We start from the raw sequence: 16,816 nt of genomic DNA, 5'->3' as shown, positions 1-16,816 counted from the left end.
GTCGAAACATCACATCTACGGAAGAGTAAATAAAACCTTGCAGTTTTTTCCACCGGAATTGGACATTGTCTCTTTTTACTTTACTGACAAGGTATCAATGGATGCAATGCATTAAATGCTTTATATACTTACAAAAAGAGCACCAGTATCAACCAAAATATCCCATTAACATTTATACTAAAATATACAATAAAACTATACAATTGTAGATCGAAAAAACATATTGCAAAGTGCTTAAATGTGTGAAACGTGTCACCATGGAGGTGGAACACTAACCAGGATGATTCAATGACCCAGCTTAGGAAACATGAGGTTTCCTATAAAGAGGCAGTCTTGTGCATTAACTGATTTTAAGGGCGAGTCGCCAACCCACCTCCCGTCTGCCCAGAACTTAGCTTAAGACCAGTGGTGAAGGGAACGATAGGACGAGACATGAGAGGCTCGTTATCCTAGGCGACCTGATGCCAAAGCATGTGTAATAGAGTTTAGACAATGAGAGGCTACTCCGTGCTGCCATGTGACGGGAACGATATGAGTAGGAATGAATGACTTAATGTGCTGCTGTAACAAATAAGAGAAAAACCAAAGTGTGAATAATATGGAGGACCAGCTCCGTGATCAAGCCGTATATGACTGTGGATCGTAGAGGAGTGCTTGAGATGGAGAGGATACCCTTAATCAAGTCCTATCAGTTTAATTAAACACAGCTGGTCTCTAATGAAGGAGTGGGACCATCTCAAGGACGATCACAAGGAAATGGACAGCATGGGACTTAAATATGAGTGTCTGAGCAAACCGTCTGAATACTTATGACCATGGGATATTTCAGTTTTTCTTTTGTTGAAGATTAATGGTGAACATGTGGCTGTGTTTTATTGGCGTGATAGTAAACACAGAGAAGTTGCTTTTTTGTGTCTGTAGAGTATGCCTAGAGACGATATGCTTCATGTAATTGTATTTTAGTTCATAGTTGCTGAATGGAGCAACCCACATGTGCACTCTATAAGGTATATAACATAAGCAGTAGAGCGGTGGAGGAAAGTTTTGACTTGGAGGAGAGTCCTGCAGAGAGCGAGTGCTAACACCATGGGAATGGAGCCGGCATTGGTGGGGAGTATAAGCGTTGTTTTATGGGGGCCAAACATTTTTTTTTAACAATAAATTTTTATTGAAGTTTGCGAAAAAAAGGTGGTACAGGAAAGGAAGGTACTTTAACGTTATCCAATAGTACATTGCATCATAGACAGTATGACAGTCTTTCATTTATGTTCCAGTTACCAGCAATAAACTTAACACAAGTCATAATGAAGGACGAGTGTAACAGCAAAAACAAAGACAAACATAGAAAGTGGGACAAGGGTTTGGGGGGGGGGGAAGGGAGAGGGAGAGGGGAACCCGAGAAGGGATTATAGTAAGTCTGTATCCGTTTGGGTAGTTTAGTCAGGCGCCTGAGGATTAAGGTTAGACAATCGGGATACCGGATCCGCAAAAGGGGTGTGGCTTGTGTATTCTGCCCAGGGGAGCCAAATAAGTTCAAATCTGTCGACTCTGTCAGTTAGTATAGCAGTTAATTTTTCATTAACCATATACCAGGATAGGCGAGATTTAACTCCCGATAAATCCAAGCCTGTTTTTTTCCATGCCGAGGATATAGTTTGTTTAGCTGCTAAAAATATAAATGTGATAAGGGCCCGGGAATATCTAGGAATATTAGAAATACGCTTATTTAATAGAGCTTCCCAGGGGTTTTTCTTAAGGTTAATATTCGTAACTGAGAGAATCAAGAAATAAACTCTGGTCCAGAACCTTCGAACTATTGGGCAAACTCAAAGACAGGGGACATTCCCCTGCTTGAATTGTCTTCAGTGTAGCAACATACAGAGGGGCTCCTCTGTTTTTCACCCACAAACGGGCAAGGCAATTCCCATAAAAGGATTTTATACCTGCGAATCCACGTTTGTGGTATATCTTATAAAGTGCCCGTGTGGTTTAGCCTATGTGGGGGAGACTACTCAAATGGTGAGGGATAGAGTGGCCCAACATAAGTCCACGATCCGATGTAAAAAGACACACCTCCCCCTCCCACATCACTTTTCTGAACAAAATCACAGTATCGCCCAGCTCCGGTTCCAGGTTCTGGAGCAAGTTGATACCCCTAGGAGAGGTCAGAACCGTACCAAAATGCTCCAGAGAAGGGAAGCTTTTTGGATTTACACGTTACAGACTTTAGAACCAAAGGGATTGAATAGGGACTACGACGTCTCAGCTTTTTTGTAAAATGACTGTGAATATTGCATTATGATTCCTGTTATGCTTTGTAAGTTATATTAACTTCTTCTTCTCCTTTTATATCCTCACAGAATCGCTAGCTGCACTACTATGCACTGAGCACCGACTATCCTTCACATGGTATAGTATTTCCACACCATGCCATTCTAATATAGAGTATTAGCTTTGTCTCTATATTACAGTTGTGTGACCACCATTGGGAATCCCCCGGGGTTTTACTCATTTACCCCTTATGTGTACATGTAACTCCCACATATAGCCACCCTGCGGTTTTTATTCCTCATTTTTATTCCTCATTTTTCATTCATATGCTGCAGTGCCCACTAAATCTCCCCGATTGTGGCTTTGACACTTTAGCTGTGCGGTGCATTAGTACACTTTTTATGTCATATACAGGCGCCAGTTGGCCTGTAAATCTGCCCAGCGCTCCCCCCGATCCTGCGCATGCGCGGCCGGCACCGTCATGTGACGCCGATGACGCAGCGGGTCAGCTGACCCCCTGACGGTGCACACATAAACCCGGAAGTAACGCTGGAGTGCCAGCGTCTCCGGGAGGACTCTCTGCACGGCGCCTTTCTCCTCTGCAGCACCAGGTACAGCGGCGCTCTGTCACACTCCTGTCCTTATTCCCCATGCCCGGATTTTACATCTTATTGGCACCTCCTTTATTCCCTACAGCGCTTTCCTCAACAGCGAGTACCTCGCCTATCTGCAGCGCAGCTCCGTTTATTACACCAGGTATTGTGTCCCTCTGCCCAGGATGTACCATGGTTCCTCTATAGTGCCTATTGGCAATTTTTCTGCCTTTACCTCTCGTGCCCAAACTATTTATTTATTTATTTGGCACTACCTTCATTTCTTGCAGCGCTCCCTGCACCAGCGAGCATCTCGCCCTTTGGCAGCGCATTCGCACATACTGTACAAGGTAATGTGTCCCTCTGCCCTACATTTACCATGAGGTCCTCTATAGTACCTATGGGCATGTACTCACACTTGCCACAATATGTCCTTCTCCGTAGGCGGTACCACACCTTCTGGATTCTGTCTGACTCTGGCACCATCCGTGGGCCCATACAGACATACTGTGTATTCCAGGTATATAATAGTATTACTCCTAGTGGGGGGACTGCTTACACCTACCCTCAGCATGTCATCATAAAGTTTGGTAGCCATTTTGATCCATAGGGGTTTCATACACAGCTCCGGTGGTCACACACGCTATATACTCTAGTACTTACTCTCATATACGGCAGCCCGTTGTTTTGGTATACCCTTTTGTATCCTCATATGTTGTCACATGTTTTACGTGTATGTATTCTTGTATTTTAGGCAGCTCACCCTGCATGATTCAGGGGCAATTTCACCATTATCTCCCCATTCTGGCAGGCCCTTGTCCAGACCCAGCATGGTCACCTTATCGTAATCCTCTTACCAACACATTCACAGCTCTCTGTTTCTTCGATAAGAAGCTCACATCTCACGCTCCAAGTCAGGATTCACCAAAGTCCGTCACTATTGTTGTCTGATCACCTTACTAATGATATTTGGTTTTCTGTATTACATATCTTTGAATATAATACATTGTATGCTCAAAGTGCATCATGAATTTTGTCTCTAAAAAATATCTTTTTGTATTTTTTGTATATGTACATTACAGTATTCAAAAATCCTGTCTGATGAAGGTCCTATGTTTGGACCGAAAACGTTCATGTTGAACTGGACGCACTGAATAAATGATGTTTTGACTTCACTACAAAGTTCTCCTGAGTGCCAAGTATATTATTGCTGATTGATTACGGGTTGGATACCTGACTTGAGCACCTCTCAGATACCCAGAGTGCCGTGTTCTACTATAGTATATATTGGGCATAGCCACCAGATATGAAGCATATCTCCTATGGAGTTGCATTTCCGAAAGCAATTTGGGGAATAGTTAGCCACAGCCTTTGCTACTCTGGCAGGGGTCAGGTACCATCTGGTTAATACTTTGTAGTTAGTCTCCAACATGAGGGTATTGAGCAAACCCCCAGTGGAGGAAGACCAGATTTGGGTCCACTCCGAGTCTGTCAGCGTTGAACCTATGTCAGACTCCCAGCGAACGGTATAACCCAAGGACCTCCTCTGGGATGGGGAATTAATATGTGAATAAAGAAGGGATATGATTCCTGGGGCATGTGGGTTTTGGCGGCATCTCTGTTCAAAGGGGGTGAAAGAATAAGGGGGGGCTGAGGTTCTTAGTAAGGATTGAACAAAATTTTAAAGTTGCAGGTATCGGAATATTTCTCTCGATGGGAGATTGTATTTCTCACTCAATACAGAAAATGGGACAATTCCATCCACGTTAAAGAGGTGATGAACTCTAGTTATTCCCGCAGCTACCCATAATCGAAAGTCCCTAAGGGAATCCATTCCCGGAGGGAACTGGGCATTACCCCAAAGGGGGGCCAAGGGCAAAAATGGTGAAATTAAGTGCGAGGAGTATTTTATTGAATCCCAGATTCTAAGGGAATGAACCATGATGGGGTTAGTATTTTCTCTCCGGTTAACTGGGAGAGTCCAGAGTATCGTGTCGAGGGTACTTGAGTGAAGTTCCGAGGCCTCTAGAGCTAGCCACAGGGGGGGTTCAGAGTAGGCATGGTACGTCAGTTGACCTATTTGAGCTGCTTGATAGTATTTCGAGAGGTTTGGGACCCCCAGTCCCCCTTTTAGACGATGGCGGTAAAGGGTGGCTCTATTAACCCTAGGGAGACCCCCCTTCCAAACAAAAGAATTAATTGCTCGTTGGGCTATTTTCAGATATTGTGTGGGGACCGAGACCGGGAGGACCCGGAATAGATAAAGTAGTTTAGGGAGAATAGTCATCTTTAGTGCGCGTATTCTGCCGAGCCAAGAAAGATGAAGTTTACCCCATGACTGGAGTATTAGGCGGATTTTACGGAGCATATGAGGGTAGTTGGTCGCATATAGCGAACCGTATTCCGAAGTGAGTTTCACTCCTAAGTAGTCCAAATGGTTAGAGGTCCACTGAAACGGGAATTCTTGTTTTAACAATGTGGTGACAGAGGAGGGGAGATTGATATTCATAGCGTAGGACTTAGAGGGGTTAATTTGTAAACCCGAAATGCGCTCAAAGTTGTTAAGAGTTTGCAGTAGAGCTGGGAGGGATGAGCGAGGTGATGTTAAGAGGAGCAGCATGTCGTCAGCAAAAAGGAAGAGTTTATGAGGAACTGAAGCTATAGTAGCTCCCTGGATGGATGTGTTGAGCCGAATGTGTATCGCCAAGGGTTCAAAGGCTAAAAGAAATAATATGGGTGATAAGGGACATCCTTGGCGAGTGCCTCTTTGAATAGGGAAGCGTGGGGAGGAGAAGCCATTGTATCTAACATATGCAGAAGGGGAGCTATAAAGAGCCTGAATCATTGTAAGAAAGCAAGGAGGGAAACCCCACTTCCGCAAGACCGCAAACAGATAAGGCCAAGAAACGGAGTCAAAGGCTTTTTTAATATCAAGCGATAATAACATGCTTGGTAAATTGCGCTGTCTACAATGATGCAGCAGGTGAGAGACTCGTCTTATGTTATCTGATGCTTGTCTATTGGGAACAAAACCCACCTGATCTCTATGTATTATGGTCCCCAGCCCCGAGTTTAACCGTTGAGATAAAATTTTAGCTAATATTTTAAGGTCTATGTTAATTAGAGATATTGGTCTGTAGTTGGACCATGCTAACTGATCAGAATTAGGCTTAGGTATCATAGACACAGCTGCTATCAACGATGCTTCTCCGGGTTTATTTCCGTCTCTCAAGGAATTAAAGTAATTAGTAAGATGGGGTATCAAGAGTGGGGCATATTTTTTATAGTATAAGGCTGTAAAACCGTCTGGGCCGGGTTTTTTATTGACTTTCAATTGTTGAATTGCTAGCTCTATGTCGTTGGAAGAAATAGGTTGGTTTAACAGGTCAATCAGACCTGGTCCCAGCGCCGGGAGCGGGACAGAATCCAAGAAGGCATCCAGCTCACTGGAATCGACGGTTGAAGTGGCACTATATAGTTGTATTAATTTCTGCTGGAACAATTGAGTGATCTTCAGTGGGTTGGACGTGATTCCTGAAGGAGTACGTAGTCTTACTGGGGGGCGGGGTTGAGGTAAACATTTTAGCCGTCGCGCTAGGTTAGAATTATTTTTATTATTGAGGGCATAAAACCGTTGTTGGGACCAGCGTAAGGCTCGGTCAGCGTTTTCAGATAGACAGAGGTCAAGCTCAGTTCGGGCGTGAGTGAGATTTCTGTATACATCCGGGGATGGTGCATTTTTCAGTTGAGTCTCAAGCACTGATACCCTATCTTCCAATTCAGCCTCTCTCGCAAGTCGTTCTTTCTTCCTACGGGAGGCTATTTGAATACACAGACCTCTCAATACTGACTTGTGCGCTTCCCACAAAAAAATCAGAGAAGAGGCTGACTGAAGATTGAGAGAAAAATATTCTTCTAAGTGGCTTTTTAATTTTAAAGCGATCTCAGGGTAGGAGAGCAGAGAATCATTCAGGGTCCAATTAAATGAATATGGTTTAGGGTGCAGCGCGGAGCATATGAGCAAGATTGGGGAGTGGTCAGACCATGGGGTGGAAAGGATGGAAATGTTAGAGATGTTAGGAATGAAGGATGGATGGGCAAATATGTGATCTATTCTAGTGTGGACTAGGTGTCGCGAGGAAAAATATGTATAATCCCTTTGAGAGGGGTGCAAGTCCCTCCACAGGTCTACCCACTGGTATTGGGAAAGGAATTTATTAAGGGAGGACGAGTCCGTCGACGGAAGTGGCGATGGGATAGGAAGAGATTGTGCAGTAGTTGACCTATCTAAATGGGGTTTGAGTATACAGTTAGAGTCACCGCAAAGTATCGTGGCTCCCTGGGCATGTTCGGTGATTAATTCGCATAATTTTGAGAAAAAGGCGGTTTGATGGGTGTTAGGGGCATAGTATGAGACGATGGTGACCAGTTCGTCTGAAATATTGCCTGTAACTATCAAGTAACGCCCCTCTTTATCAGCTACTGAGGATTTAAAGACGAAGGGAACGGACCTCTTAAAACAGATGGCCACACCTTTAGTTTTATTAGGGGCGGTGGCTAAATAATATAATGGGTAGGAAGCGGACAAGAACTTTGGATAAGAACTGGCCGAAAAGTGTGTCTCTTGGAGACAAACCACGTCAGCCCTTTGAGACCTATAATAGCGAAAGGCCTTGGTACGTTTGTGTGGAGAGTTCAAACCTCGTACGTTATGTGAAATGATCGTTAGCGGCATGGTAAAGAGATATGGGGATCGCCTATGTTAGCTATCACTCGTATTTTTGGGTTGGAAGTGAGGAAGTCCTCCCGACTCTGGCGAGGTAGATTGCTTTTACTCGGGTGTAAGATGGGGGAGGAGGATTGAGTAGTCGGGACATCACAAGTAAGGAGAGTTGGGTACAACAGGGATATAAGGGTAACAAGAGAAACCATAACATTGGCTAAGCACAACGTGCTGAGCAGCAGTGTATAAGGACACTGTAGGGGCATAGGGACAGTTCAGGGACAACGCAATTTAGAGTAAACCTAATAATTAGATGTATAGGAAGGGGGGGGTAGGTGGGGGAAAGCTGGGTATGTGAAACACCAATAAGGCCTAGCAGTATATCAGGACATGTGTGTTGTCAACTATGCCAGACCTATAGGGGTGGTTATGAAGGGAGACCCTACAGCCGCAACAGCTCACCAAAACAATACATAGTGTGAGGTCAGTATCGATAACCTGAAAATACAAATATAATACAGATAATATAACGAAGCATTGCAAGAAAAAGGGACCCTCTCAGGCATTCAAAGCTGGTGAAATAACATTTCGGAACCGAATTCCATGTAGGCGTCCAGTGAGGGCCTAAAACCGAAGAGTCCTAAATGAAAACTGTAAAACAATCTTAAACTATAAAATGAAGAGACACTAAGATGCTTCAACATTATTAACACCGATTTTCTGTCTGCTATAAAACAGCCAAGAAAATGAAAGGGAAAAAAGGAATATTGATACTAGACGGTTCCAAGGCTGCAGATGTGAATTGACTAGGTGTATATCCAAGCTCCATGTAGAGCTATGGTAAATGCTGGATCTCAAGGGGGGTCCGATGAGACCTGCGGTTCAGGTCGTCTGTCCCCCGACCGTGGCATTGACGCAGATGGCATTGAGGCAGGTGAGGGGGGATTCATGAGCTGCAACTTGGCGAGGCAGCGGCTTGCTCCTTCCGGGGAAAGGACAGTATGGACCATCTCCCCGTGGGGGAACATCAGCTTAAAGGGGAATCCCCAGCGATACTTAATGTTTTTGGAACGTAAAACTTCCAAATATGGTCTCATTGCCCGTCTTTTCGCGATAGTAGTGGGGGCCAAGTCTGGGAACAGTTCGTAGGAATGCCCCTGGAAAACCAAAGAAGTAGAATTTCTAGCGGCCTGGAGAAGTTGATCTTTAGTTTTATAATAATGTAGCTTTAAAATTATGTCCCTCGGGGGGCCTTTAGGGTTTTTCCTGGTTAAGGCTCTGTGAATACGGTCCATCTCAAGGCGTTCAATGGAAATGCCCGGTAGGAGTTCCTGGAACAGGGCTGTAGCTGCAGATTGAAGATCTGTGATGGTTTCTGGCAGGCCTCTAATTCTAATATTGCCTCTACGAGCACGATTCTCGAAGTCCTCGAGCTTATTATTGAGGGTATAAATCTCCTCGTGAAGCGCCTCTATGTCTTTTTCATGGGTAGCAATGGTGGCGAGAGACAAATCCATTTTGTCCTCCAAGTCTGAGGTACGAGATCCCAGCTCCCTAATTTCCTTCGTTAAATCTTTAGTCAGTTTGTCAGACATTTTGGATAGTTCCGTATGTAAAATAGATTGAAATTGAGAGAGTAGAGCATTATGATCCGGAGCTGGGGTACTCGGAGTCCTGGTGGTAGAGGCTGGGATTGTTTCGGACTCTGCTCCGTCTATTATGGAGGAGTTGGAGGATTCGGACTGGGAAAGAGGTCCTGAAGGCATATTATCCTCCAGATTGGTCAGCGCCTGGAATCTATTGCTAGCATACCTAGGATTATTTTTGCGCAGCTTAGTCATGGGAGCAGTTGGAGTGGATGGAGAACCACGGTTTTATACGACCAGCTTGAAGAAGTAGAGTCAAGGATGATGCATACTGTGCGTTGTCCCTTACTGGGATTAGGGGGGAGCTGAGTTCAGGCCATTAGAGTGGCCTCAGAGAGGCCTAAAATTAGAGCACCACAGTCCATGTCGCCTGATAACGAAGTGCATACCTCCCAACCGTCCCGATTTCAGCGTGACAGTCCCGCTTTGGCACCGGGGTCCCGCTGTCCCGCTTCGGGCATTTAAAATCCCGAATTTGCGGCCGCCGGTGAAGCCCCGCCCACTTCCGGGACGTAGAGAGAGCCCGATTAGGACTCCCGCACTCCGGGCGGGGTCAGGAGTGACGTAAGCGGCCGGCATGATCTATTGTCTGGTCATGCTGCTGCATCATACATGCTGGGTCTCCTCCCGACCGATCCCGCCCCCCCCCACCCCCCGCCCCCTGTGTGTGCGGCGCTGCCACGCTGAGGCAGAGAGCCAGCAGCGATCAAGATGAGAGGTCAGCGACTCACTTCCTCCTGTGTGTGCACGGAGCTCCGGCTTCTCCTTCTCTTAGCTGCTATCCCGGCAGAGAAGGAGAGACGGGGGAGGTGCCGGGACAGTGCAGAGCTGTGAGCAGCCGGAGAAACTGAAGAGCTGCACATGGACAGATCAGCCGCCCCTGCACCACAGAGGAGATTGTGTGTGTGTGTGTGTGTGTGATGTGTGTGATATGTGTGTGTGTGTCTGATGCTGCATGTGTGTGTCATTGTGTGTGTGTGATGCTGCATTTGTGTGTGTGTCATGTGTGTATGAGGTATCTGGTGTGTGTGATGGCTGGGTGTGTGTGTGATGGCTGGGTGTGTGTGTGTGATGGCTGTGTGTGTGTGTGTGATGGCTGGGTGTGTGTGTGATGGCTGTGTGTGTGTGTGTGTGATGGCTGCGTGTGTGTGTGTGATGGCTGGGTGTGTGTGTGATGGCTGTGTGTGTGTGTGTGATGGCTGCATGTGTGTGTGTGTGATGGCTGCGTGTGTGTGTGTGATGGCTGCGTGTGTGTGTGTGTGTGATGGCTGCGTGTGTGTGTGTGATGGCTGCGTGTGTGTGTGTGATGGCTGCGTGTGTGTGTGTGATGGCTGCGTGTGTGTGTGTGATGACTGCATGTGTGTGTGATGGCTGTGTGTGTGTGTGATGACTGCGTGTGTGTGTGATGGCTGTGTGTGTGTGTGATGGCTGCGTGTGTGATGCATTTGTGTCAAAGCTGCATGTGTTTGTGAGCTGCGTTTGTGATGCTGCGTGTGTATGTGTGATACTGTGTGTGTGATGCTGCGTGCGTGTGTGAGCTGCGTGAGCTGTGTGTGTGCTGCGTGTGTGTGAGCGTGTGTGTGAGCTGCCTGCCTGTATGTCATTATACAGTATGGAGCATCATGTGCGGTCATTATACAGTATGCAGCATCATGTGCAGCCAGCATACAGTATGGAGCATCATGTGCGGTCATTATACAGTATGGAGCATCATGTGCGGTCATTATACAGTATGGAGCATCATGTGTAGTCATTATACAGTATGCAGCATCATGTGCGGTCATTATACAGTATGAAGCATCATGTGCAGCCAGCATACAGTATGGAGCATCATGTGCGGTCATTATACAGTATGGAGCATCATGTGCGGTCATTATACAGTATGGAGCATCATGTGTAGTCATTATACAGTATGCAGCATCATGTGCGGTCATTATACAGTATGAAGCATCATGTGCAGCCAGCATACAGTATGGAGCATCATGTGCGGTCATTATACAGTATGGAGCATCATGTGCGGTCATTATACAGTATGGAGCATCATGTGCGGTCATTATACAGTATGGAGCATCATGTGCAGTCATTATACAGTATGAAGCATCATGTGCAGCCAGCATACAGTATGGAGCATTATGTGCGGTCATTATACAGTATGGAGCATCATGTGCGGCCATTATACAGTATGGAGCATCATGTGCGGTCATTATACAGTATGGAGCATCATGTGCGGCCATTATACAGTATGGGGCATCATGTGTGGTCATTATACAGTATGGAGCATCATGTGCGGTCATTATACAGTATGAAGCATCATGTGCAGCCAGCATACAGTATGGAGCATTATGTGCGGCCATTATACAATATGGAGCATCATATGCGGCCATTATACAGTATGGAGCATCATGTGTGGTCATTATACAGTATGGAGCATCATGTGCGGTCATTATACAGTATTGACCATCATGTGTGGTCATTATACAGTATGGAGCACTGTGTGGCCATATTTTTTTGTTTATAACTATTGTATATGAAACAGTGTGATCGGCAGTGCTAAATGGGTGTGGTTGGGACGTGGATATGGGTGTGACTAATTATGAATGGGTGTGGTCAGAGGCGTGGCCTAAAATTTGCCGCGGCGCGCTTTGCGCGCCGCAAACTTTGTCCCTCTTTCCCATCTTCAAAAGTTGGGAGGTATGGAAGTGTCAATAATGTCTGGAGAGCCGTCAGGGCTAGGGTTGTTGGGTCCGTGAAAGTGTTGTATGGGCAGAGGTTCACTACTGTTCTGGCCAGGGACCGCTGCACAGAACACTATGGCAGGACAATCTAATGATCAAAAAATCACAAAATTCTCATGGAGGAGCTTAACTCCACTTTGATGTGCACATATGTTTGAGATTAGCACAAATTTTTAGGAATGGACACTAGGTGTCGCCGTAGGGACATTAATGAGAGGAAAGAAACTGCAGAGCACCTTCCATAGTTATTATAACAAGAAAGTTTAAACACTATTTTCCCCTTTTTAAGTTCTGCCAAAGGAGAAGTTTGTCAGTAGAAGAGACAGCTTGAGCGGTATTAAGGGTTAAAAGAGAAACACTTCTCTGCCTGATTAGTGTTGTCTTGGTAACCGCAATATGTCGCTCCAGGTGATTTAATGTAATAAGCAAGTCAGTGCAGGAGCTCCTAACTAGTGCGACCAGACCGTAGTGTAGTCAGGTCTCGCCCCCCGTCCTAAGGACCTTTAGATGTCCAGCACAATGCGCATTATAGCGCTGTCCTAAATGGGTGAACTGGGTCTCAGGCTGAGTTTTTGCCACCCCGCAAGATGGCGGCTATTGGCGCCAAAAGAGGAGATCAGGGAGGAGAGCGTGTATGGCGCCTCCAGGGACCTGCAGGCGCCGCAACCGGATGCCCCACCACGGGTACCGAACCGGCAGGTGAGTGACCACCGGGGGGGCTGAAGCGGGGTCTCCCCGTTGGTGACCGGAGCCACAGTCTGCCTACCCTTTAGAGCAGTACTCCGGTGTTAAAGATGGCCGCCGCGTCTTCTGGTGGCTGCTGTCCACCCGTTCCAACGGCTCCACACTCACCGGATCCTCTCTGGGCAGCGCCGCGATTCCAGGCGTGCTGCCTCACGCCGGCCCCCTCACCGCTGCTCCTCTGTCACCGGAGCAGTGCGCTTCTGCCTCCGTGCTCCAGCCAACGGGCAGTGATGGCGGCTCGCGGTGGAAGCGTTCTGGCTCACGTCGGTAGCGAGCACCGGCAGGTGTGTCAGCCCGGATGTGTGTGGGATATTGTGGGCCTTTTAGTCCGGGTTCCGATGGGTGAAAAAGTAGAATTCAACCTTAAATTCTGAAGGGGACCGAGGAGCACATCCAAGGCACGTCTGCTCGGCTCCTGGTCCCAGGGGGGGCCAAACATTTTTGAACAAGAAGGGGTTGTCCTAGTAGTGGACAACCCCTTTAATGATTATATGTGAACAGAATGGCACCTGCTAAGAAGTTGTGGACACTTATATTGAAATAAAAAGGTCACCCTTGATACAGCATCCTTATATTCCAATATTCCACATGAGAAATTGTCACGTACCCACTTCTCAGCATGTGACTTGAGGTTGCGCCTGCAAGGGTTAATCTATCTACTCTGTCTCAGTCCAGCATTCAACTTCTGTCCCATGCTGCAATGTGAGCACAATTCACACCACGACAGTCCACACACGCTGCTCATACACGCTGCCACCACTCACCAAACACATGGGCCATGAGTCTCAGAAATACTTCTGCTGTCTGCCAATTATAAGGATCACACACTCTAAGGCTATGGATTATTTAGAGCATACAAGGTTCAGACTTATTATAGTTTTAAGCTTTAATAGGAAAGGTACAGTGCTTACAATAAAAGATACAAAAATATGGAAATTAAAAGTGAAATACAAATATGCAAAAACTGTTTTAAATTAAAAAGGAGAACTTACAGAAATATGGAACTTTGCAGTCTGGTATTCTGCCCCTGAGGGAGGTGAAATATGGAACGGATCACACCAGCTTGGCTGTCCCTCACTGTGAACATCTTTCTATGTGTACAGGCCTAATTTATAGAGTTAACTTGGATGTCAGATTTCTAGACCAGCCTCCCAGGTCACTATTCTAATCTTTGGTTTTTGGCTGGATACTGGCTATTTTCTAATGAATACATTATTTTCCTCTGAACACTCTTTGTGTACCATTCTTTCTCATAGTAAATAGAAATTGTCATGCTGCACTAGGTCCCATTTGGCATCTGCCTTTGAGGCATCAGAGGTGTTAAATGTTTCCAATTTTGTGTCTTCCCAAGAAGGCCCTCTGTGGTCTGAGAACAGAAAACTGCCTTTTCTCAGGATAGCATATATTATCACCTTGGTGAGACCTGCAATCTTCAAGACAGATGTTAATTAACTGCCAGCCACACATATACATATTTCACTACACCTCCCTCTTTATGAACATGCATGGAGTTGACTTACAGGTCAGCTCCCGAGAGCATATCTGGTTCCCCCCCCACCTTGGTGAGATAAGACATCAGCATTGCCGTGATCGATCCCTTTCTTATGTTGGATGGTAAAATCATATTGCTGGAATATTAGGCTCCATCTAAGCAATTTCCCATTGTCCCCAACTACTCTTTTGAGCCAACTCCATAGGTTATGATGTTATCACAGTGAATTTGAGGTATGGTTGCAGTTTCAGCAGAGCCCACACAATTGGTAAACATTCCTTTTCAATGGTGGCATAAGCCATTTCTCTTGGCAGGAGTTTCCTGCTTAGGTAGAGAATTGGGTGCTCCTCACCTTGCTTGCACTGTAGCTTGGTACAAACCTCTTATAGTAGCCAGCCATACCCAGGAAGGACAGTATCTGCTTCTCGGTTCGTGGGGTGGTCCAGGCTGTAATGGCTTCTACCTTCCCTGGATCAGGTTTTAGCAGCCCTCCCCCCACCCGATGTCCGAGGAACCTGGCTACCTGACACTTCCGTGGCTTAACAGCTGCGTTAATCCTTTGCAACACCTGGGAAAGATGTACGAGGTGTTCCTCCCAAGAATTACTAAAAAAATGGCTATATCATCGAGATTAGCAACGGCAAAGCCCTCAAATCCTTCCAGTTCCAGTAAGTGATTAAGCAACCTCTGGAAGGTGGCAGGGGCATTTTTCATACCAAATGGCATCACCAGAAACTCAAACAGCCCGAATGGCGTTATAAAGGCAGGCCTCTCCTGAGCTTCTCTGGTCAGAAGTATCTGCCAATATCCCCTACTTAGGTCCATGATGGTGAGGTACGATGCCTTAGCTAGCTGCTCTAACAGCTCATCTATCCTCAACATGGGGTAAACCTCACATGTAGTCAATAGATTTAATTTCCTGTATTCTACACAGAACCGGGTAGTACGGTCCTTTTTCGGGACAAGGACCACAGGCGAGGCCCAGGCACTCTGGGATTTTTGTATTACCTCAAGGTTTAGCATCTCCTCTACCTGTTCCCTCATGTGTGCCTTCACCTCTGCTGACACCGGGTATGCAGACTGCTGTACTGGGGGATTAGTACCAGTGTCCACATGGTGAGTTGCTAAGTGCATCCTCCCAGGCTCCCCTTTGAAGACTTCTGGGAACTCACTAAGCACCCCCATCAGCTCAGACCTCTGACTGTGGGATAGCTCAGGGTTAAACTCTGCTGACTCCAGGGACTCCATGTGCTAAGTCCCAGCCCCCAGATCTAGTAACAGATCAGCCTCCCATTCTTCAGCCTGGCTACAGACAGGTAAGACACAGGTCTCCCTGTCATGATGAGCCTTCAACATATTTACATGAAATACTTTCTGACGCTTTGCATGTTCATCTAGGGTCACCACATAATTAACATCATTTAGCCACTTATGTACAGTGTATGTGACACCCCATGGTCCTGGTCGTCACAGTGGCATTGCTTTCCTCACGGGGAGAGTGATGTCACGCTTGGAAGCGATGAAAGATCTCTTTTGTCAGGTAATCACACACAACATGTTCGTACTCCAGGCCAGATGGAGGAGCTATGAACATGGATTGAGGGGAACTTCCCTGATATATTCTGGCTGGAGGGGAAGTTAGAGAACAGTCTGTCAGGAGGACAGGAAGAGAGCAGTCGGACAGTAAGTGTCAGCAAGACTGAAGGGTCCGTGTAGCCAGAGTCGCTACAGCTCCTGGAAAAAGAGAACAGAGAAGGAAAGGACAGCTTGTAGAAAGTGTGTCGGAGAGTAAAGCACAGGAGATTGATACCAGTGGAGCAGAGTAGTGATTTGGCTACCTCCCTGGCTGAGCGTAGAATTCTGGTAGCTGGTAGACCGAGGCTGTGTCAGTCTCTAAGAGGCATAGCGGAAACTGGCAGGACAGCTGGACTTTAATTTACCATTATACTCAGGAGGCACAGTGGCATATAGAGCCCGGGTCATGATAGAGACCCTGTAAATAGGCTCGAGCCACCTGTCATACGGGTTTGTGTCCTAACCTTCATGGGGGACAGAGAGGAACTGCGAGGACCTTATCAGAAGCCATAGGCAGTAAGGGACTACAACACCACCACGCTTTGAAGAAGGCTTTTATCTCCACCAGGTAAAGGGGACTCTGGATTCCCTTCCAAGCTGGCCGGACCCTGCCTGTACCTGTGATCTGGTGCCCTGGACTGCGGTTGCCTGAAGCTTCAGTAAACCAGGTAAAGAGACTGCAAACCTGTGTCCTCGTTCTTTATTGCACCTCTCACCATGTTCCATCTATACACCTGGAGCCCTGGGGACCTACTTCACCTGTGGGAAGTTACCCCATCTTTGCTGCCATAACATCACCCCAGAGGACCCATTTAAGCAGTGTCGGTCCCTACTGACCGAATACCACAGGTGGTGTCACGAACACAACATAGGGACCAATACCCAAACCTTCTGCCCCTCCTCGTAGGCCCTCAGTCTGGCATTGCGGTCATACCAGACCTTCTGGTTGATTTGGGCCTGGGTCACGTCCTCATGGGCTAGGTTGCTCAGTTTTTGCATTCTTTCTCTGAGTCGCAGTATATATTCAACCACTGAGA

The sequence above is a fragment of the Ranitomeya variabilis genome, chromosome 7 (genome assembly GCF_051348905.1).
Source record: "Ranitomeya variabilis isolate aRanVar5 chromosome 7, aRanVar5.hap1, whole genome shotgun sequence".
NCBI classification, from domain to species: domain Eukaryota; kingdom Metazoa; phylum Chordata; class Amphibia; order Anura; family Dendrobatidae; genus Ranitomeya; species Ranitomeya variabilis.
This window is presented reverse-complemented; position numbering follows the sequence as displayed.